This window comes from Corythoichthys intestinalis, chromosome 10 (genome assembly GCF_030265065.1).
Source record: "Corythoichthys intestinalis isolate RoL2023-P3 chromosome 10, ASM3026506v1, whole genome shotgun sequence".
Classification (NCBI taxonomy): Eukaryota; Metazoa; Chordata; class Actinopteri; order Syngnathiformes; family Syngnathidae; genus Corythoichthys; species Corythoichthys intestinalis.
The window spans coordinates 49517480-49540383 of NC_080404.1; the positions used below are offsets into that span (position 1 = coordinate 49517480).

At 38.7% G+C, this 22904-nt stretch overlaps 1 protein-coding gene across 6 annotated transcripts in view; it reads left to right on the forward strand.

Moving 5' to 3' along the window:
• Nucleotides 1–1800: 1800 nt before the first annotated feature.
• Nucleotides 1801–22904, forward strand: part of cep170aa (centrosomal protein 170Aa) — an 85651-nt gene continuing 64547 nt past the window's right edge. For all 6 annotated transcript variants that reach the window (XM_057848118.1, XM_057848121.1, XM_057848119.1 and 3 more), the window contains exon 1: nucleotides 1801–1850. The gene's annotated coding sequence lies outside the window, so the exon portion shown is untranslated. The remainder of the gene's footprint in view (nucleotides 1851–22904) is intronic.

Here is a 22904-nt window from a genome sequence, read left to right on the forward strand (position 1 = left end):
AAACACTGCGTTATTGTATAGCATAGATAAGTTTTGGCTGAGAGAAAAAAAATACTATTGTTTAAAAAAAAAGATAAAAAAATATGCAGTTACTCAAAATGTTACTCATTACTTAAATATTCTTTTCACTGGATACTTTTTTTACTAGTATTTGAGGACATTTTTTGGATGACTACTTTTACTCTTACTCAGGGACTCAGGGCCAGAACGGTCAGGAACGCAGTTCCGGTATAAGATTCAGGGCCAGAACGCAGTTCAGGTATAAGATTCAGGGCCGGACTGCTGTTCTGGTACACGGTGCTTTGATTCCAAAAATATGATGGCAACATTCAAAACGCTATGTAAAAAAAAAAAAAAAAAAATGCTAAGCTGCCACACATGCATTTCATCTCCAAGAAGAAAACAATCTACAAACATCAGATTTACATACACAAGTGTTAACAACAAGCATAATAAAGTGCTTGTGTAGCGTAATCCGTTTCCACCAATATGTATTATTTAGTTTATTCCATGAATGGCATGGAGGTTTCCTCAGCTGCTGTAGTTATCTGAGTCATAGTTAGCTCTGATTGTTTCAAATGCGCATGTTTCCTGGAACAGCAAAAAAAAAAACAAAAAGGTTGTTGAATTGATGTGACAAAAAAAGGGCAATGCAACATAAAATGGATCAAATCTTAAGAGCAACGAAAGACTTGACGAGGCTTAGTTATCATATTTAGTTTTATTTGCTCTGAAGGGGAGGTTCAGAACATCTTAGCTGTCAATGTGCACTTTGGACTTAAATTTGTTTATTTATGTTAAGCTATTTATTTTCTTATGATTTAAAAAAAAAAATCAATGCGCGATCTTCAAAATATATTCCATTTCACTCTGCATGATATAAATCATTTGTACTTATTTTTCTGAATGTATGTTACTTATATCTTTGTTATTTAAAAAAAAAAAAAAAGTAAATGTTTACATTAACTTCAATTTTAATATACATCCTAAGTTCTTAAGTAGTTAAACTATGAGATTTGGCATTTAGTATGTGAGGAAATGAGGGAAAACAAGCTGGAATTTGGGGTATAGCTGTTTTTGTTAACTTTTATTTTGCAAATCATTGAAAAAATACAATTTTGAATGAAAATCAGTTATTGTATGTGTTATAGAAATAACTGTGCTAAAACCGTTTTCTTTGCATTTCAGTAAGAGGTTTGACCTCCCCCCCCAAAAAAAAAAAAAAAAAAAAAAAAATCTCGCTCCGTGGCGACCTTCATTTCGGGGAGTTCCGGCAAGAAATTAGCCACTTTCACCCCTGCTCTTACTTGAGTAATATCATTTTTGAAGTAACGCTACTCTTACTTGAGTATAATTTTAGGCTACCCTGATAAATAGAAACATCAGTGGGCATTCCAGTCGCAGATGCAGTATTGGAGGGAAGTTAAAGACGTCGCTCGCCCTCTCGGTTTGACGAAAGCTCTGGTCGTGTTACAGTCTATGGTTAGAAACACCCCATGTAAAAAATAAAAATAAATAAATAAAAGAGGGGGAGCATCAACTGCTGGAAGTGTTGACGCAGGCGCTTGCTGAGGGAGGAGAATGAAAAAAAGCTGTGTCAAGCTGAATTTGAAATACAGGAAATCACAAGATGTTATTTTCACAGTTAAACAGAGAGCTAACAGTACACATGTGATAAATTGTGAGCTTCCGCTCAGGTTAGTTTTATTTTGAAACAACAAACTCGGAATTTCTCTCAAAATTTGTTGACGTCTTCGGGGCGCCTCTGTCAGGCGGCTCCCGATTTCCCATCGAGTTGGAACCGCGCGAGAGGAGGCCGGAGCCTGCGAGACGTTACTGCGGCAGCAACGGTAGGGTTGGGCGCAACTCACTCAAACACAAACACAGATTAAGACGGAAAGCCACATCACTGACGAAAACGTCTGCCTCTTAATGTATAATTAAAACGCGTCATTTTTATTCAACAATTTAGGCGCACGTGAAGTTGACTGTCGCGACAACGAGAAGGGGAAGACAACGAAAGTCTCCTCGTTGATGCTCATCTATGACGTCAAATACATCAGTCCTACTACTACCACTTCACCTATTTTAAAGCACGATACATGTTATGACCGTCCACAAATTAATTTTCCCAAATGTTGACTCATAACTGAGTGGGGGGTGAAATAGGTTTGCTAAATCAAGCCCAGTGCGATGGCCGACCCCAGCCACACAGTATTGTGAAGATGGCGAACCCAAACCATCGCCTTTTTGACTACGCTTCACAACACACAAAATGCTGGCTGTGATTTGTCCAATACAGTTTCGGCCACTCGTGGATGCGAAGATGAAAGTCGACTGCATTGTGCATGCTTTGTGTAAATTGAAACACGATAATCCGTCCCCTAATTGCCCTCTAAATGTCAAATATTCCATTATAATAGGTAGCTGCTGTAGGATGCCCTCTCCTATAGGAGGAGTGCTTTGTTTTCATGAAGCAGATGGAGCTGCTGGCCTGCATGCTCCTCTTTGTGCTCATGTTTACTGTCACCACTCTCACCATATACACTAAACAGTAATACTGTACAGTGTTCTTTAATCATGACATTGCGATACATCATTTTCAGTCGAAGTTTTAATTTGCTGTGTAGTGGTAATGGTGTATTTGTGAAGTGAGCACTATTAAAGTCAGTCTTTTTTTTTAGTTATCGGTCTTTATGGATGTAGGTGTCTATCTCAAGGTTCTGCAATATTCCCTTAAACGCTAAAAATCGGGTTTGTGACTATATCATTTGTGCAATATTTTCCATCAGACTTACTGTAGGTCTGGGCTCAGGCTAGGCATCCCATTTTTTTATTTTTGGGGGACTTTTTGGTATCCAGTGTATTTATAATCTAATGGCTTGTAAACAAATGCATTTGCTGTTTAAACTAGGGCTGTCAAATTTATCGCGTTAACAGGCGTTTTTTTTTTTTTAATTAATCACGTTAAAATATTTAAAACATTTAACGCATGTGCGGAATTGCCGCAAACAGACTGTAATGGTGCCTTTTTCTGTACATTGAGAGCTAAAATGCAGAGAAAAGCGAGTGGACACAGACATTCATTGGGGCCGCGCCATCTATAGACCCTAATCACGTGACGTCACAGCCACGCCCCCGCGCCATGTTGTCCGTCTACTCGTCATGTTAATGCATTAGCGCTTCGTAAATTCCTCCTATTATGGCGTGTTTTTCTGCTCGTTAACATTAATAATCAAAATGGTGAAGTCGGGTGTGGCGGTCGGTTGCAAAAACAGAGAAGATAGACGGTGAGACTTGAAGTTTTACTGTATTCCGAGAGACCCGGAGAGGAGAGCGAGATGTATTGCTGCAATTCGACGAGAAAACTGGGCTCCAAACGACTACCACAGATTATTTAGTAGTCATTTTATATCTGGTAAGATGCATTTAATATATATTTAGAGGGTTTTGGGCTGACAACCACAATTAAGATCATTGCTTGGCTAATCGCCGACAACATACACTCAAACGTTGTGAATGAGCTACCTGAAAATATATAATTATAAGGGGATAATAAGACAGTTGTCATACAATTAATTTACAATTTCACTATTGAGGTCAAAAGCCAAAAAATATATTAAACTAGGGACAATCTGGAGTAGTGCTATCGCACTTCATATTTATTACATGTTATATATGTATGTAGTGAGAGTGCTATCGCTAAACCATATAAACATTAAAAGCCCTAGCTCCATTGACAAATGACATGAAATACATTAGACTTGACAGTGAATGTTAGCAAGAACAAAAGATTTTGAATTGAACATTTCTCAACTCACCTTCCCGAGCACAAGATAGATTCCTGCCGAATTTTCGTGGACGAGGACCTGTTTCACCCAACCAGCAACAAAGTATTTATAAGCCTCCAAGCTCTTAAAGTTTTTCAAAATTTCGTGAGAATAGGCTGATTTTGTGTGGACAAGATAGTTGTAAATATCAGGGGTGTCAGGTAAAGACGGCGAAGACAGCGGGTCGAAAAACATTGATTTAGGCATCAAATATGGATCTGGCGAATGGGTAAACTGAAGCTTTTCCACATAACGCCTTTTATGCAACGCATCCATTGAGTTTACAGCGTCAGATAACACCGGGGCTTCCATGAATTGCTCTATAACTTGCACGACTAATTGAAAACAATGAGAATAGGTCTAAAAAATACGGACAATATGGCGGCCGGATACAGCGACACGTCATTTTGTGACGTAGGTGAGTAGGGTCTATTGGCATAAGCTTTGCGTCTCTCCTGTTGTTTCCTCCAAAGATTTGATGCACTTGTGTCATACTGTGACAACATGTTTTTGCAGGGCTTTACATTGCATAATACTGACTAATACTTCTCTGCAGCAAGGTTTTTGGAGGAGCGGCATAGAATGTTGAGCTTATACCATCTAGTCCAGCTTGCTCCCTCCATCCATTTCTTTCTTTCTGTTCTCTGCCAATATAGGCTAGAAGCCTACGATGGGTTGTTGCATTAAAAAAAGAAGACAAATGTGTCACTCAACCTCTGATTGCATCTTTCATATGGGAATATGATCTCAGACCAGTTTAGGTGGTGGCTCAAAAGAACATTTGTTCCTGAAGATCATGTTTACTGCAGTTTTTAACAGCAATATTAGATTTCTGTAGTAACAAAATGTTTTCTTTCTCTAAGGGAGGACTTTGTTTTTCTGCGGCTTGCCCGCCCCATTGTGTATGAAAGGAAGTTTGGGAAGTGACTTCTTATTTTTTTTCCCCCTTTTTTTTTTTTTTACCATGATGTTTTTTTTGTCACATTAGAAGTAGAACCCCTAAAGTCAAGGGCAATATTTCATGTTGCTAGTTTATCTCTAAGTTATTCTAACTTTAAATTTCTACATGGGAAATAAATAGAGATGTCCCGATCGATCGGCATCGGGTCCGATCACGTCATTTTCAAAGTATCGGAATCAGCAAAAAAATATCGGCGATGCCTTTTTTTAATATATACATATTTTTTAATTAAATCGTTTTCTAATTGTATTTAACGTTACAGACATAATATGTTACACTCATCCAGAGTCTTTAGTTTAGGCTTAAGGTAGGGTTATCAAATTTATCCCGATAACGGTGGTAATAATTAAAAAAAAAAAAATATCACGTTAAAAATATTTAATGCAATTAATGCATGCGCTGCACGACCCATTCACGCATTGTTGCGCCCAATCTGTAATGGCGCCGTTTTACCTTTATAGAAAGATAAAAGTCAGCATAAAATGAGTAGAGTGAATTTTGGCAGCCTTTGGAGCCTTTTTTTAATTGGCTAAAGCCTTACAATCCCTCTCCCTACGATTAGAAATATCATGGGAACAATGTGGGGAAGCAAGGTAGCAATTGATCTTTTTCTTTACACCTTATGTTATTTCCCAACGCAGAGAAGATATATCAATTGGTAGCACTACGCACAGTCATGGTTCCGCTTCCCATCATGCATTTGGGCAGGCTACAGTATCATTTACTGAAAGCTCAACAAATACACTAGATGGCAATATTTAGTCACTATATACAAATTCACAAGTCTTTCTACCCATGGATCCCTCTCACAGAAAGAATGTTAATAATGTAAATGCCATCTTGATGATTTATTGTCATAATAAACAAATACAGTACCTATGTACTGTATGTTGAATGTATATATTCATCCGAGTTTTATTCATTTTTTTTCCTAATGCATTGCCAAAATGTATATGACCGGGAAAAATTATCGGGAATGATTGGAATTGAATCTGGAGCAAAAAAAAGCAATCGGATCGGGAAATATCGGGATCGGCAGATACACAAACTAAAACAATCGGATCGGGAGCAAAAAAACATGATCGGAACCACCCTAGAAATAAATGAATTAAATTTTGCCATGCTTTGTCATCATCATAAAAGCAACATTTGAGGTCTTAAATACATTAAAACTACCACTGACAAATCACTGCACCTGTTTCTAATGCCAGGTTTTAGGGACCGTATACATGGTGACGCTTCGAGAAAAACAACAGGCCACGACCCATTTCATGATTGCATTTACAATGGTCCCGTGTTGGTTCCGTCTCCGTTCAAACGATGACGCAATTCCGCGTGAAAACGATCTACAGTAGTATTCATGCCAGGCATTATGAGGCAGTGCAGTTTTACAAGGTGACAGCCAATGATGCACTTCCTTCACAGCAACCTCCCACTCCAAGCAAGTGCGTCCACGGGCTTTTTTCTTTTGCTTCAAAAGGCACAAAAACGAGAACATGTGGCGCACCACACAAAAAACAAGCCAATGTTCTGCCATGTTTGCTGTTGTGAATGTTTAGTACCAGCGACTACGCATGCCCAAAGTGACATTGGCGGTGCTTACGTCATCGGAGTGAGAGCGTTGCAGGCCCCGCAATCGAATCGTTCCACTTTGAAGGCCGGAATCAAAAGCTTGCATCTTCACCTACGGTTTGAGTCGTCACCGTGTAAAGGCGAGGCCATTCCGCAACACAATTGTTGTGTCTTGGTGTCACAGTGTCACCATGTAAACAGCCCTGAAAAGTCTGTTCAACCATTGTTTCATCTGAGCTTGAAACATTTTGCTGCATGCATTTGGGAGATTTGACACCTTACAGAATTTTTAAAGCAAGGTTAAATTTTTGGAATGTAAGAAAGTATGTTTGGCACAAGAATTTAGACTCCTCATCAACTGAAGTGAAGCATTACGGTGGCATATTGTTCATTTTACTGGAACATGGTATTACACACGATGGAATGATGAACAGATTTTTAATAGCAGTCAATGTTAGCACAAAGCCATACGCCTTTGTCTAGAAAGCAATGCTGTAAATATCCAGAGAAGCCTCTGGGAAGACCACAACTTTATTGTGGGTTAATCGGAGGCATTGTTAACAAGAAATGCATAAAATATTTACTGGACTGAGGTTTCACACTGTATGACAGATTTTGATCCGGGTTTTGTTTGACTTTTTGAGTAATATCTTCACAGAAAATAATGGGTTGCGTTTGTAAGGTTTCAGTAATGTAATTTTCCAGGAGATTATGCCGTATTTTTCGGACTGTAAGGCGCACCTCACTATAAGCCGCGACCCACCAGATTTGACACGAAAACGGCATTGTTCATAGATAAGCCGCACTGGACTTAAGCCACAGCGGTCCTGACTGTATTATAGGATATTTACACCAAAAGACATTAACCAGTAACACTATATTTGACAGCGACGGCATAAGATTGTCATAAGATCAAATGAACCACCATGAAACTTTGAACCAAATAGCTGCAAAGCTTCATTGCCTCATGAAGCGTCATGTGGCCATCATTGCTCCCTTGGGGGAGATAGTCAACCTCTGCTGCCACCTGCTGTTAACACTGTTATCATCCAACATGCCTCCTAACACGCATTGCAGCGGTACAGATGGAAATAATCAAAATTCATGTGCTAATCATTTCTTCAGTTACTGTTCCAGTTGTTTCATTAATTGCGAGTTATGGTATTTGAAATTTTTCACTTTATTTGACAGTGGTGCCATAAGACTCATAAGACCATCATAATTATGACATGACACTGCCATGAGCGTTAATGAATGCTTGTGACAGATGCCATTTTGTGTCATCCGGCGCATTATCTCAGTTTTGAATGGATGTGAAGATCCGAGCTGGACATAAATGGAGTTAGTGATATAATTCATAATGTAATTAATGCCCATCCGCTGTCAAAGAAAGTGTTACCTACTAACCCAAATAATTGAACAAATAAGCCGCACTGGACTATAAATGAGGGAAAAAAGTAGCGGCTTATAGTCCGAAAATTAAGGTAACTGAAATTATATTGTTGATAAATTTAACTTCCTCCTCCTCCCAAAATTAGTGTCTGGGACTGGAATTGTAACAATGGTGTTGTAGCTATTTGTTTTTGTAAATCTGCGTTGTGTTTTTCACAATTGTGATGATTTGGAAAGTCAAGAGTGTAAAATACTTTGACATCTCTTGTAATGGAACATCATGGGTGTTTCTCCACATCTTTTTCCTGCATTTAACTTCATGAAAATAATAATGCGAGTTGCCCTCACATCTGTTTTTGGGTGTGACCCAATCCTGGCTTACTTTCTGTTATTTTCACGCTTCAGATATTGATCTCATATTTGTACAATGGTTCTGGTTCTATTTTCATTGTTGTTCTACGAATGTTGGCTGTGCCCCATAGTGTGAGAGTGTGTAGAGTTCTCAATTTTTTTGTTTGCTGCTTAGTTTTACGCCAGTACACGATCTCATGCTCCGTAAAGAAAGATTATGCTTCAGGCCATGTCTCATTCATTGTCTTGGTTTATTGTGTAAACACTATGGGAAGAGCATTGCTATTCTTTATATTGTTCTTCATTGTCAGATGTTAGCAGTTAGCTGTTAGAAATACAGATGTCATGTTACCTCTGTGTGGGTTAACTACAAAGTTGGTAGAGAGAAATCTAAGACTGTTTCTTGAGAATACTGCAAGGCAAGCTAATGAATCCAACAGAATAAGTGAAGTGATACTTTGTCAAATCACTTACTTCTCTTTACTTGATGACGCGCTGAATCACACCACGTCACAAACCTGGCCTAACCTCTAACTCAGCTTCGTGATAGGAAGGCTGCTGGCTCATCAGGAGTTCATCATCCATTTTGTTAAGTGTATTCTCAAGTCAATTAACAGAAGTGTTTAGATCTGTGTTGCGTTCAAGTATCTGTATATGGCGGATACTCTCCTAGTTTTTTATGATATCTACAAAGAGAGTCTTCGCAAATACAACCAGGAACTGAAAAATGCTAGACAATCATATTTTTCAGAGATCATTAGTAGAAACACCAACAATACTCGCACACTATTTTCTGTTGTTGACAAACTGACAAACCCACAAGCATCAATACCTCAGGAATTGGCATCTGAGGTGTCCTGTAATAATTTCGCAGCATTCTTTACACACAAAGTACTAATGATTAGACAGACTGTGTGCAACTCCGGATTAACAAATGTTACACTAAATGCCTCCCAACATGTCCCCCACGTCAATCTTAGACAGTTTAGCCTCTTGGACTATGCCACTTTAACAGAAATTGTGTCGAAACTAAAGCCCACAACATGCTGCCTTGACATCCTTCCTTCAAACTTTTTCAAAACTGTTTTTCATTGCATAGCCCCAGACATACTTCAGATTATAAATACTTCCCTCCAAACAGGAGAGTTTCCTCAGACTTTAAAAACTGCAGTAATAAAACCTCTCCTAAAAAAACCTAATCTGGATGCCTCAACCATTAGTAATTACAGGCCAATATCAAATCTGACATTCCTGGGGAAAATTATCGAAAGGGTTGTGTTTGAACAGATCCAGACTTTTATGATCCAAAACAATCTTTTTAACTCATTTCAGTCTGGATTTCGGCCACAACACAGCACCGAGACTGTGCTTATCAAAGTCTTAAATGATATTCGTCGGAATACCGATGCAGGCAAATCATCTGTTCTGCTACTATTGGATCTCAGCGCCGCATTTGACACGGTTGATCACAACATACTACTCAGCAGATTGGAACAGTGGGTAGGGCTTACTGACACTATTCTTCAGTGGTTCACATCCTATTTACATGATAGGGATTTCTTTGTGTCAATCGGAAATTATCAGTCAGAACGAACCAAATTCACTTGTGGAGTCCCTCAAGGGTCAATTCTTGGACCACTCTTATTTAACATCTATATGCTTCCATTAGCTCAGATAATGGAACAGTATGACATCTCCTATCACGCCTATGCAGATGACACACAACTGTACATTTCTGTGTCCCCACATGATTATAGTCCCTTAGTCTCCCTGAGTAAATCCATTCATCAAATCAATGAATGGATGTGCCAGAATTTTCTCCAGTTAAATGTGGAGAAAACAGAGGTGATCATTTTTGGGCCAAAAAAGGAAAGGTCAAAGATAAGCAGCCAACTTAGCACAATGTCACTTACAGCTACAAATCAAGTCAGAAACCTTGGCGTAATTATTGACTCAGACCTAAAATTTGATAGCCATCTAAAGTCCGTCACTAAATCCGCTTATTACCACCTAAAAAATATAACCAGAATTAAGGGGCTTCTGACTCAACAAGACATGGAAAAACTTATGCATGCATTCGTTTTCAGCAGATTGGACTACTGCAACGGTATATTTACAGGTCTTGATAAAAAATCAGTCAGGAAGCTGCAGCTAGTACAGAATGCTGCAGCCAGAGTCCTCACAAATACAAGGAAGCTGGACCACATTACACCGGTTTTGAAATCGTTACACTGGCTTCCAGTGAGTCAAAGGATAGACTATAAAATACTACTGCTCGTCTACAAAACACTTAATGGCCTTGGACCAAAATACATGCTTGACTTGTTAGATTCCTATGAGACATCTAGACCCCTAAGGTCGTCTGGAACGGGTCTTCTGCATGTTCCAAGAACAAGAACCAAGCAGGGTGAGGCAGCATTTAGTTATTATGCTCCTCACCTCTGGAACAAGTTACCCGAACGTCTGAAGTATGCTCAAACTGTTAGCTCCTTTAAATCAGGGCTAAAAACGCTTTTGTTTAGCACTGCATATCCATAACTGTCTATATATTTCAATCTACCTGCCTTCTATTCCTCTTGTGCTTATCTCCATTGCTGATTTCAATGATTATTAGTAGTAGTAGTTTTTGCTTTATTTCTATTTTTGTTTTATTTTTATTTATTTATTTTTATTCTGTGATTAAATGCGATCTTTTGTCTTGGTTTTTACGTTGTGTTGATTTAAATGTGATTTTTATGGTTTTCATGTGATGTAAAGCACTTTGAATTGCCTTGTGTTGAATTGTGCTATATAAATAAATTTGCCTTTGCCTTTGCCTTTGCCTTTGATACAGTGGGGTAAATAAATATTTAGTCAACCACCAATTGTGCAAGTTCTCCCACTTGAAAATATTAGAGAGGCCTGTAATTGTCAACATGGGTAAACCTCAACCATGAGAGACAGAATGTGGAAAAAAACACAGAAAATCACAATGTTTGATTTTTAAAGAATTTATTTGCAAATCATGGTGGAAAATAAGTATTTAGTCAATACTAAAAGTTCATCTGAATACTTTGTTATGTACCCTTTGTTGGCAATAACAGAGCCCAAACGTTTTCTGTAACTCTTCACAAGCTTTTCACACACTGTTGCTGGTATTTTGGCCCATTCCTCCATGCAGATCTCCTCTAAAGGAGTGATGTTTTGGGGCTGTCGTTGGGCAACACGGACTTTCAACTCCCTCCTCACCCTGTGGCGTCAAAATGATAACTAGACCGGTAAGCAAAAATCCCAGAACCACACGGGGGGAACTAGAGAATGACCTACAGAGAGCTGGGACCACAGTAGCAAAGGCTACTATCAGTAACACAATGCGCCGCCAGGGACTCAAATCCTGCACTGCCTGACGTGTCCCCCTGCTGAAGAAAGTACACGTCCAGGGCCGTCTGCGGTTCGCTAGAGAGCATTTGGATGATCCAGAAGAGGACTGGGAGAATGTGTTATGGTCAGATGAAACCAAAAAAAAGAACTTTTTGGTAGAAACACAGGTACTTGTGTTTGGAGGACAAAGAATACTGAATTGTACCATACCCACTGTGAAGCATGGGGGTGGAAATGCTTTGGGGCTGTTTTTCTGCATAGGGACCAGGACGACTGATCTGTGTAAAGGAAAGAATGAATGGGCCCATGTATCGAGATTTTGAGTGAAAATATCCTTCCATCAGCAAGGGCATTGAAGATGAGACGTGGCTGGGTCTTTCAGCATGACAATGATCCGAAACACACAGCCACGGCAACAAAGGAGTGGCTTCGTAAGAAGCATTTCAAGGTCCTGGAGTGGCCTAGCCAGTCTCCAGATCTCAACCCCATAGAAAATCTGTGGAGGGAGTTGAAAGTCTGTGTTGCCCAACGACAGCGCCAAAACATCACTGCTCTAGGAATGCTCTGCGTGGAGGAATGGGTCAAAATACCAGCAACAGTGTGTGAAAAGCTTGTGAAAAGTTACAGAAAACGTTTGGGCTCCGTTATTGCCAACAAAGGGTACATAACAAAATATTGAGATGAACTTTTGGTATTGACTAAATACTTATTTTCCACCATGATTTACAAATAAATTCTTTAAAAATCAAACAATGTGATTTTCTGTGTTTTTTTCCCCACATTCTGTCTCTCATGGTTGAGGTTTACCCATGTTGACAATTACAGGCTTCTCTAATATTTTCAAGTGGGAGCACTTGCACAATTAGTGGTTGACTAAATACTTATTTGCCACACTGTATTTCGGGCTGTATAGTGCTATCAATATCCTACCTAGTATCTGGAGTTTCATGAGATGGAAGATGTCATGTCAATAAGGCACAGTGTTGGGACAGTTTATAATGTCCATGAAAGCCTGTTTCCATATTTGGTGTGTGGTTTCATGTGGTGTGCATAGGTCACTGAGCACGTGGCACATTGTGTCTAGTAGCCATAAGTGCCTGTGTTTTTTTGCATGTGTGTATGTCATGAAGCAGGGGAAATGGGTGCTGGCAAAATAGAGTTGTGTGCTTGTTTTTTCCTTTCACCAACTGCTAATTATTCTCGCCTGCCTTTTCATGCCATATGGCTGTGTTTGAGAGAACCTCCATTGTTACATTTGCAAACTACAATAGCACACATACAGTACATGCAAACTGCTTTACATACTGTAGCATGCACACAGAAAATGCTGTACGAGAGCTGGAGTGTTTTGTTTCCATGCATAAGGGGCAGTTTACATGGCGACTCTGCGACACAAAGACGCAATGACTGTGTTGCGGAGTTGCCCCTTGTGCATATGGTGTCGGCGAAGCCTGAAGGGGAAGACGGAAAATTCTGAATCCTGCCTCCCAAGTGGAAGAATTCGATTGCGGGGGATTGGGGGGGCTATCTCCGCATACATATCAAGGCTCCCGCGGCACGACACCGCACCGATAACGTCAGCACTCGTACACGTCACATTGGGCGTGCGCAGCGGTGCTACTAAACATTAAAACCAGCAAATATGGCGGAATGTCGGCTTTAATTTACTTTTTTAATAATATTTTTACATTAAATATGTTGAATGTTTCCATTTTTGTGCCTTTTTGAACAAAAGAAAAATGCCATCGCTTCGAGTGGGCGGGCATATTTTTTTTACGAGCTGAGGAACTTTGGTGGGGTCAAAGTGCATCATTCGCTGTCGCCTTGTAAATCTGCACTGCCCCCTAGGGCCTGGCATGAATACTACATCGTTTTCATGCAACATTGTTCGAATGGAGACGGGCCCATACAAATGCAAACATGACATTTTTCGTCTTCTCGGAGAGTCACCATGTAAACTGCTCCTAAGTCTTTTCATGAAATTTTTCACAGAGCCATTAATTTAGATCTCTCTGTCTGGATTAGTCATATACTGCTCTCAAAACATCTAGCGCACAAAATCAAAATTTTTTTGTCTATTATTTCAGACTTTGAATTCGATAAAAAAGCTCTAACTGCACTACATGTTACCATTGGCTTCTGGCAGAAAAAAAAACACACACACAGTTTGTGTCCGAGCACACAATTCTTAAATAGACTACAGTATTTTAATACCCCCCCAAATTATTGTGTTTGATAGAACAATATGTCTACATGCCATAGTAGATTCATTGTGCAGTTTGCCTCTGGCCTATTTTTAATTTGTCCGTTTTACCCCCAAGATCTACCCCCGTTTATAGACATATTGCTACTGTTTTACCCCTCACATTCTCGAACTAACAGGCTGAATTGATCACTTGTCTACCAGTGCCATAAGAAACTAGGGCTGTCAAATTTATCTCGTTAACGGGCGGTAATTAATTTTTTTAATTAATCATGTTAAAATATTTAACGCATTTAACGCATGCGCGGGACGACCCACTCATGCATTGCCGCAAACAGACTACAATGGCGTCGTTTTCTGTACAGTATATTGAGATCTAAGAGGCAGAGACAAGCGAGAGGAGTGTACTATGGCATTCATTCGGGCCGCGCTATTTATTGGCAAGCTTTGGCATCTCTTCCACAACAATTATAACTATTGTGGCTAGCGACGTGGGGTAGAATGACAGGAGATGATCTTTTTCTTAATACCCTGTATTGAACACAACGCAGAGAAGATATACCATTTGCAGCCCCCACTGACAGTCATGGTTGCCCAACTTCCCATTATGTATTTAGGCGAAACAGTTAAGTCGCTACAGTATCATCTACTGAAAGCACAAAAAAAAATAATTTTCCTATCACTCAAAAAAATTATGTTCACAAAAAGAAAAGCGCTCAGTGCAAAGAGAACTGGCATTCCCAATCAAAATAGCTATGCAAACTAATACTCAGACTTTGGTCAAACTCTATTCAAACATTTCGTTTAGCTCAACAAATACACTAGATTGCAATATTTAGTCACAATATTCAAACTATCAGAGGTCTCGTACGTTGTGAAGTCAACACTCAAATGAACGTAAGGTACAATGAACCCGGAAACTACGGCGTCAGTCGAGGGGCAAAACGCACTCGTTGGCTAGATTTCTAATTAATTTTAAACTCGCCCTTGACACTTTGTGGTGTATTTCAATCACTGTCTTCCACAATGGCGAGCTATTAGTTTATTTTTTGATTGAAATTTTTACAAATTTTATCAAAACGAAAACATACAGAGGGGATTTAATATAAAATTACTATAACTTGTACTCACATTTATCTTTTAAGAATTACAAGTCTTTCTATCCGTGGATCCCTTTCGCAGAAAGAATGTTAATATTGTTAATGCCTTCTTGTGGATTTATTGTTATAATAAACAAATACAGTACTTATGTACAGTATCTTGAATGTATATATCCGTCTTGTCTTATCTTTCAATTCCAACAATAATTTACTGAAAAATATGGCATATTTTAGAGATGGTTTGAATTGCGATTAATTACGATTAATTAATTTTTAAGCTGTGATTAACTCGATTAAGAATTTTAATCATTTGGCAGCCCTAAAACACAATTTTTTAAATTGAATGTTGCCCTGGCAAGCAAAACAGTATGTTGTGCCTTTTAAGACAGAATTATCATTTTTACATCTCTTGTGCTGAGTCTCACCATGCCGTGCATGTGTACCCAATGATGTGTCTATTGGGTTTAAATGCCCGCAAGCTTCGTAGCTCTGTTAGTATTTAGTCACTATAATTGTGGATTCTAGCTAGAATGTGGTTTGTGCTGCCGACAACCACACCCTTATGTGAGGAAAAAGTTTGGTGAGTGTCAGACAGTGTGAGTCGGCCATTCTTCCTCCTAAATTTCTCCCACACCAATTGTCTGTTATACTTTGTGTAGCCCTTGAATGTTATTGGTAAACTATGTGAGTCAATCTTGCTGAGTCAAAGACCCAGATATTGCATCATCAGAGCAGGCTGTGTGCAGAGCAAGAAACCAGGCGTTGTGCTGGATAGCCGTTAGGTGATTGTAGTACAGTGATGTGTTCAAAGTACAGTAGATAATGGGAACACCCCCCTTCGCCTTCCCCTTCCCCGTGAAAATGAAAAATCCGTGAAGTAGAGGCGAAGCTTATTTACATTTACAAAAAATATATTAAAAAAATTTTTTTTTTTTTTTTAAATTTTTTGAGATGTGTTCAATAGAGGTGGGAATCTTGGGGCACCTAACGATTCGATTACAATTACGATTCAGAGGCCACTATTCCATTATAAATCGATTATTGATGCCCCCCAGCTATTAGCTGCTTTTAGTGTTTCGTACATTAGTTACAAAAATTGTACAAAAAGCGTCTCAGGCTTAAATAAACTACTTTTTAGTATAAAGTTAACAGTTCAAAACGGTAAATATAATACTCAAGTCCCCATTCTGTATCTGCAGCTTTAAACTACATCCAATTAATTTAATGTTGTGAATCAACTGTTAAAGTTGTTAAAATTGCTCCCATTATTCCCTAATTTCCTTTTTATCTATTTTCGACATGTGAAACTTTTAAAATAGTTTCATCATTTAAAGATAGATTCAAGTCAAGATTTAGCCGATTTAGAAGTATTTTAGATACAAAGTTAATTAGGTTCCCTTGGAAAGTTCGCTACAACAGCCTTTCAGAGAAGTCTACTGCTTTAAGATGGCGGCTGTCTACTAACACCGGCGAGTCTGTCATTTCGCATCTAGTTTTCTATACATGTACTAACGCCGCCGAGTCTGTAAGTTCGCATCTAGTTCTTCATACATGTGATATCTACCGTAGCATTATGTGGGCGTAGTTCGTAGCGGCTGTCAGCCGCAATCAGGTATGTCTGTTTTTTTTGTTTTGTTTTGTTTTCTAGCGGCATGAGTTGAGCCAAAGCCGTGAGCTGAGCGTGATGTTGACTCTCGGTCCGTTCCTCATTGCGTCCTGAAGACCGTGCTGACTGTGTTTTAGTTCCGCTTTACTTGGCAATAATAATTTCAGTAATCGGAATTTGGATGTTTGTGAATCGTTCTCGAATCTTCAACGGCCGAATCGCGAATAATCTAAAAATCAGAAATTTCGCACACCTCTAGTGTTTAATGTATATATTGTGATTTTACTGCATTGAAAAGAGCTACATGCAGTATAAGACACATTTCCTTTTGTTCCCCAAGTATAATGAAAAAAAAACTTATATGTATAAGTATGTTTTTATAAATGGTTTTAAAGCACTGCAAATGTAATAATTATGATATAAATTGATTTGTACATGTACATGCATTTATCTTAACATTCTTAAATAAAATACTGTATTTTTTGTAATTGAAAGAAACCCGCGATGGACTGATGGCATGAAGTTTGAAACACGTAGTAGCGAGTGATCACTGTAAATGAACTCCCATGTGACATTTCATTTGCCCATGTGTCACTGATTGGCTGACACAGATTTCTAAGATAAAGAACAATGCAAATACACTGTACAGCAACTTTTATGGCAAATAGTCCATAAATCGAATTAACTGTACTCAGTTCAAAAATATAATAGAAACCCTAGCTTGCTTCCTAGGATTACATTCCACTGTTTTTTACAGTTGTTGACTGGCACAGTTAACCATTTATTTTAAATTCAAAAAGCTCAACAAAGATTAGTGTCCCCCTTTACAGGATGTGCACTTCTTACTTCCCGACTCTCCAGATCCTCTACACAAAGAATTCAGTCATCTTGGAATAATCTCACCCTTTCATTCACCAATACGTATCTGTGTGTGTGTGTGTGTGTGAGAGAGAGGGAGAGATAGAGAGAGAGAAAACGAATTTCTCGGGGTCTATTGGTTGGGGAATTCCATCCAAAAGCATATGAATACATTAAATCTTCATTGGCTCCAAGAAGACTGTTGTTGACACAGTTGCACAAAATGGAAATGAGTAGTACAATAAACACTTTATGAGGTGCACCTGTTAATTTATTGCCTCAGTATAAGTGGTGACAATAATCTTTTAAAGATATCTGACAATGGAACCTTTGCTTAAATTGGTCAGAAGGGGCAAAAATGAGAAAATTTGGCTCGATTATTTAATACAAGCCTCTAAATCAAAAATTGCCTTAGAAACATTGTATTCCCCCTAGAGATCAACCGATATGGGTTTTTCAGGACCGATACTAATTATTATTAGTTACAGGGGCCGATAACCGATTTTCGAGCCAATATTCATTCAATTGTAAAAATTGGCGCAAGAAATTGAATGATGCAAACATTGAACTTAAAGAAAGACTGTGATTTTTCAGATTGGTCCATTTTAGCGAACCGGTGGACAAAAGCGGTCATGTTTTGCCTTAAGGAAGACTGCATTTACCATGAGGACCGGCGCACCCCCAAACGGTATCGTAAAATAATCAATGAATCAAAAATCAATCTCCCGGTCGCCTGCAGATGGATTAAACAACATTACTGTATCCAGCGGCTGTTTGAAGGACGAATAGTAATAAGGTTATGAATACAGTTGTGGCTAAACAAAAGCATATGACAGTTAGCATGTGTGTGGCTTATTGTGGCTAAAAGAGGCATGTGAAATTTCCGATTCTTAGATCATTCACGATTCGGCCGTGGAAGATTCGAGAACGATTCACAAACATCCAAATTCCGATTATTGAATTATACCAGGTAAAGCGGAACTAAAACACAGTCAGCGCATTCTTCAGGACGCAATGAGGAACGGACCGAGAGTAAATATCATGTTCAACTCATGCCGCTAGATTAAAAAAAACAACAATAATACCTGACTGCGGCCGTCAGCCGCTACAAACAGCGCCCAGTTACTAGTTGCTACAAACATACGGCAACATACGGCTATGGTAGATATCACATATATCTAGAACTAGATGTGAAATGACAGACGACGGCCATGTTAGATCATATACCAAGAACTACATGCGAAATGACAGACTTTCCCGCGCTAGTAAACAGGCGCCATCTTAAAGCAGTCGACTTCTCTAGAAGGCTCTGTTGTAGCGAACCTAATTACTTTTTATTTAGAAAAAAAAAAAAAGAACATCGGCAAAATCTTGACTTGAATCTATCTTTAAATGATGAAACAGTTTTAAAACTTTCACGTCGAAAGTAGACAGAAGGGAAATTATGGAATAACGGGAGCAATTTAAACAACTTTAACGGTTGATTCACAACATTAAATTAATTGAATGTAGTTTAAAGCTGCTGATACAGAATGGGGACTTGAGTATTTTACTTACTGTTTTTAACGGTTAATTTGATACTGAAATAGTAGTTTGTTTAGCCTGAGAGGATTTATGAACAATTTTGGAACTAGTGTACAAAAAATTAAAAGCGGGGGGGTTTGTGGTGCATCAATAATCAATTTCTAATCGAATCACAGCCTCTGAATCGTAATCGAATCGGTAGGTGCCCAAAGATTCCCACCTCTAGTGGCTAAGCCCTCCACCCCACCCGAACTTGAAGAGTTTGGTTTTTACACCGGGTTACACCAGCAAGTGAAAGCCGGGCCATTGTTCATTCTGTATATTATGGTAGCATCCTTTTTTTTTCCTTCTAAGGCAATTTAAAAGATAAATGTGCATGTACAAGTGTGAACACTTTCTTAGACCTAGGTTAGGACAATTAGTAATAAGGTCCAAACAAATAAGGGCCAAACAATAGGTTCGGTTGGGGTGGTCACGCCAGTGAGTGAAAGCCGGGCCAATGTTTATTCTGTATATTTTTTTTTCCTCCTCAGACAAAACTTTTTGTCTCTTGTTGCGCTGCCATCTTTGCAGCGTTCGTGCGAAAGCGTTCACATCAACTTCCGTGTCTATACTGAATGGGGAAAGGGGGAAGTGACGTATGCCGTAAAGCAGCCAGCACATTTGTATTTTTTTTTTTTTTTGCTTGGCAGGGTTCCTGCCACCCTCTTCAAAGTTAATTTGTGCCAGTGAAAGCGATGCAGACCCCCTCAAGATATAATAGAGGTGTCATTCATCGAGTTGTCAGTCGAGTTATTATCACAAATGTTATAAAACTACAGAGATCTCTCGCTACTTTGCGCTTCAAAATTCGCGCCCTGAGTCAATCGTGGATTTGTTATTAATTAAAAAAAAAAAAAAAAAAACAAGAATACAGATGAGCTGTCCCGAGCCGATCGCGCAGTCTCACTCTCACTCCCTCCCTCCCTCTCCCGGCTCTTTGTTCGTCAGGCAGTGCATGTGCACTGGAGTTGCTTATTAAAGTTAATGATGATTGACAGATGAATGTGTTTGAACTTGCTAGAGTCACAAACCTCTAAAGCACGGCATGCGTCAGTCATCGTTTAACTTGTAAAACAGTTGCTGTGGCAACTCATTGTAAGTGAGCAGCTCGAGCGGATTTGAGTAGACTCACTCAATTAAGCATTTAATAAAGACAAGCATTTTTGCATTTCTGCTACTTTATTCTTGTTTTAAAATAATTCGGTGGGACAGTAACAGTAAATTTTTTGGGGGGGTGCGCTACTTCACGGTTTTTCACTTATCACGTTGGGTTGTGGTCCCCATTAACTGTGAAAAATGAGGGATCACTGTATTTTATAAAGGTTGAAAAGTTATCTTTTGTTGCTTTGTTTGAAATGCCTAAAGCATGTTTATTAAATCACACCAATAGCTAATAATAGGGGGTGGCATGGTTCAGTGGTAGAGAAGTCGTTCCCCCACCCAGAGATTGTGGGTTTGATTCTCCACCCTGATGGACATTGTCTAAATATCCTTGAGCAAAATACTAAACCCCACGTTTCTCCTGGTGCTCCGCAACCAGTAGGTAGATGAGGACATGGGGGATGCGCCTTAAGGGCCTTAAAAAGGTGGAAAAGCGCAATACAAGTGTAACTCCATTTAACCAATCAGAAGATGTGGTGAATACTAGTGCAGAAGAGAGAGGCGCGGCTGCATCTGAGCCGAAATAACCCAGGTTTAAATTGAATTTTTCATATCGACCGATGAAAGGACCGATACCGATATATGTGAAATAACCAAATTTAGGGATGATAATCGGCCTGGCCGATAATTGGTCTATCTATAATTTCCCTCATCAACATTGTTTTAGCTGTACTGTGCATGGACATGTGGTTGTCACTAGTAAATGAGGGGCTTGAGTTAATGAAACCAAGCAAGCAGGAAGAACTTCCTTCCCATCGTGACTTCTCAAATAAATACTCTAATTTGGAACTGTGGTTTTGTTGGTGGGTTTTTGCGCTCATGCTGGCTTGGGGAAGAGGCTATGAGTATGATACAATAGCAGGATCTGCGCCTCTCATGTTGTACAATTAAAAATTCAACACCTTGTTCTGGAGAAAATGTGCTTCTTTAGTGGTATTCCAAAATAATACACAATTTTGGCAAATTTCACAAGAACCCAGTTCAATCTTAATGATTGTTTTTCCTTTTCCATTATTTGGGTGGAATTTTCCTTTATACATAATGGCAAATTAAATTACAGTGGTTCCATAGTAATTACAAAATGAAACTAGAAAATACAATTGTTGTGCAAAGGTTTTACCCTTTCAAACATACTAAACTAAAATTCCAGCTTTTGACTGTATATTAACTTTTTCAGTACAACGTGCTTAAGTGTACATCCTGAAACATATTGCTTGCTTCTGTTCTGCTGATGTTGTGCAAGGGGTTCGGTTGATTAAAGTTTTTTACCCAAGAGATTATTGAGTTGGTATACCAAGTACTTATGAGGTCAAGTTAACAAGGACTTAGCTCAATAATCGTTAATTCCTTCTTTGACGAGCCTTTTTTGGCACCTTTGTTGCGTATACACACGTGCGCCTGTTATTTCATTACTCCTTAAAATGGAGACTAATTATCGGGAGGCGCATTAAACAAATCATGGACCTTGTTTCTTCCAATAACACCTTGATTTTGTTTCACTGTCATCTTGTGACACAGCAACAGATGATTCAATATGGAAAAAGTCCTTTCACGTGTCTTGATTTGCAGTCAGTCAGACGACTTCAGTTCGGCTCATAGTAAACATGTTGGTTTTTTTCTGTGATCACAGCAAAAATAGGTTGTTAGTAATCAGTTGTTACACAAAAGGCTGTGTAACCCTTGTAGTTTCTTACCAGTCAGTGGGTTTTTGTTTGACCTCCTTTCTTGCTCACGTGAGGAGGAAAAAGGGTGGAGGGGAGCAAAATAACTGTCCTGCTAGGAAGCCCAGCCAACATTCCTACATCACTTCCTCTGCCGACATCTGGCAATGATCAGGGCGAAAGGAGGAGAGAACGTGAGGATATGTCATACAGGACGGATTAATGTGGGCTCCTCGGTCAGGCGTCATATTGCAGCACTGCTCAATCTCATTCCACCTCCTAACCAAGCATAACGGAGAAGAGCAAGTGTTTTGATTTCTATACTATTTAAAGCCTTATAAAAATTTGTCTTTTTAAAAATGCAATGTTCGCTTCTTCAATCCTGAGGCTTTATAGTTTAGTGCTGTAACGATTAATCGATTAACTCGAGTAATTTGATTAGGAAAAAAAGCTTTGAATCAAATTTTGCTGCTTCGAGGATTCACTTAGTTAGAGTAGCCTTGTAATGGTTTGTTTTTAAAGTGTTTCCATTTAGTTTTATTGATTTGGGTGGATACACTGCCTTCTACAATGAATGTGACATAACTCATCTAACATGGCTGAATCCAGCTGCTCCCTGTTAAGATCAACATAGCGTTATAAGTTATTGTTTGAGCTAATATGATTGTTTATGCATTCATAATTTAGTTTAGAGGTACATTTATCTTTTTTTTTTGTGGGAATATGTGTTTGGCCAATTTGCTAAGAGCATTGTAAAAAAAAAAAAAAAACATTAACATTCTATGCATTTAAGCTAGCAGACTTTTGCTATGCAAGTTAGCCAATTGTACCTTTTGTTGTACTTCGATCCCCATTTCTTTTTTTTTTTTTTTTTAAGCTCAGGTATTTTAATTTATTGTTAAATGCATTTTTTGCTGTTGTGAAATGAAAGTGCAATTCTGCATAGTTTGAAAAAAAACTCTGGAATATTATTTTGTTTTGGCATTTAATGCTCTTTTCTTCATTTCTTACATCTCCTAAAAATTGTATCTTCAACGCATTAAATGTTCCTAATCCGATCACTTGATAATTCGAACTAATTAAATGATGGATTAATCGATTACTTAAATAATCGATCACTGTAGTCCTATTATAGGTGTCTTCTAGCAGGAATTTGTTTCTGTTTCTGTTTTGGAGAGTTACACATTGAGTAGGCGACTATATTACCCACTAGGTGTGGGAACATCTGGGTAGCTCACAATACGATACTATTTACGATATAAGGCTGACGATAACGATTATCT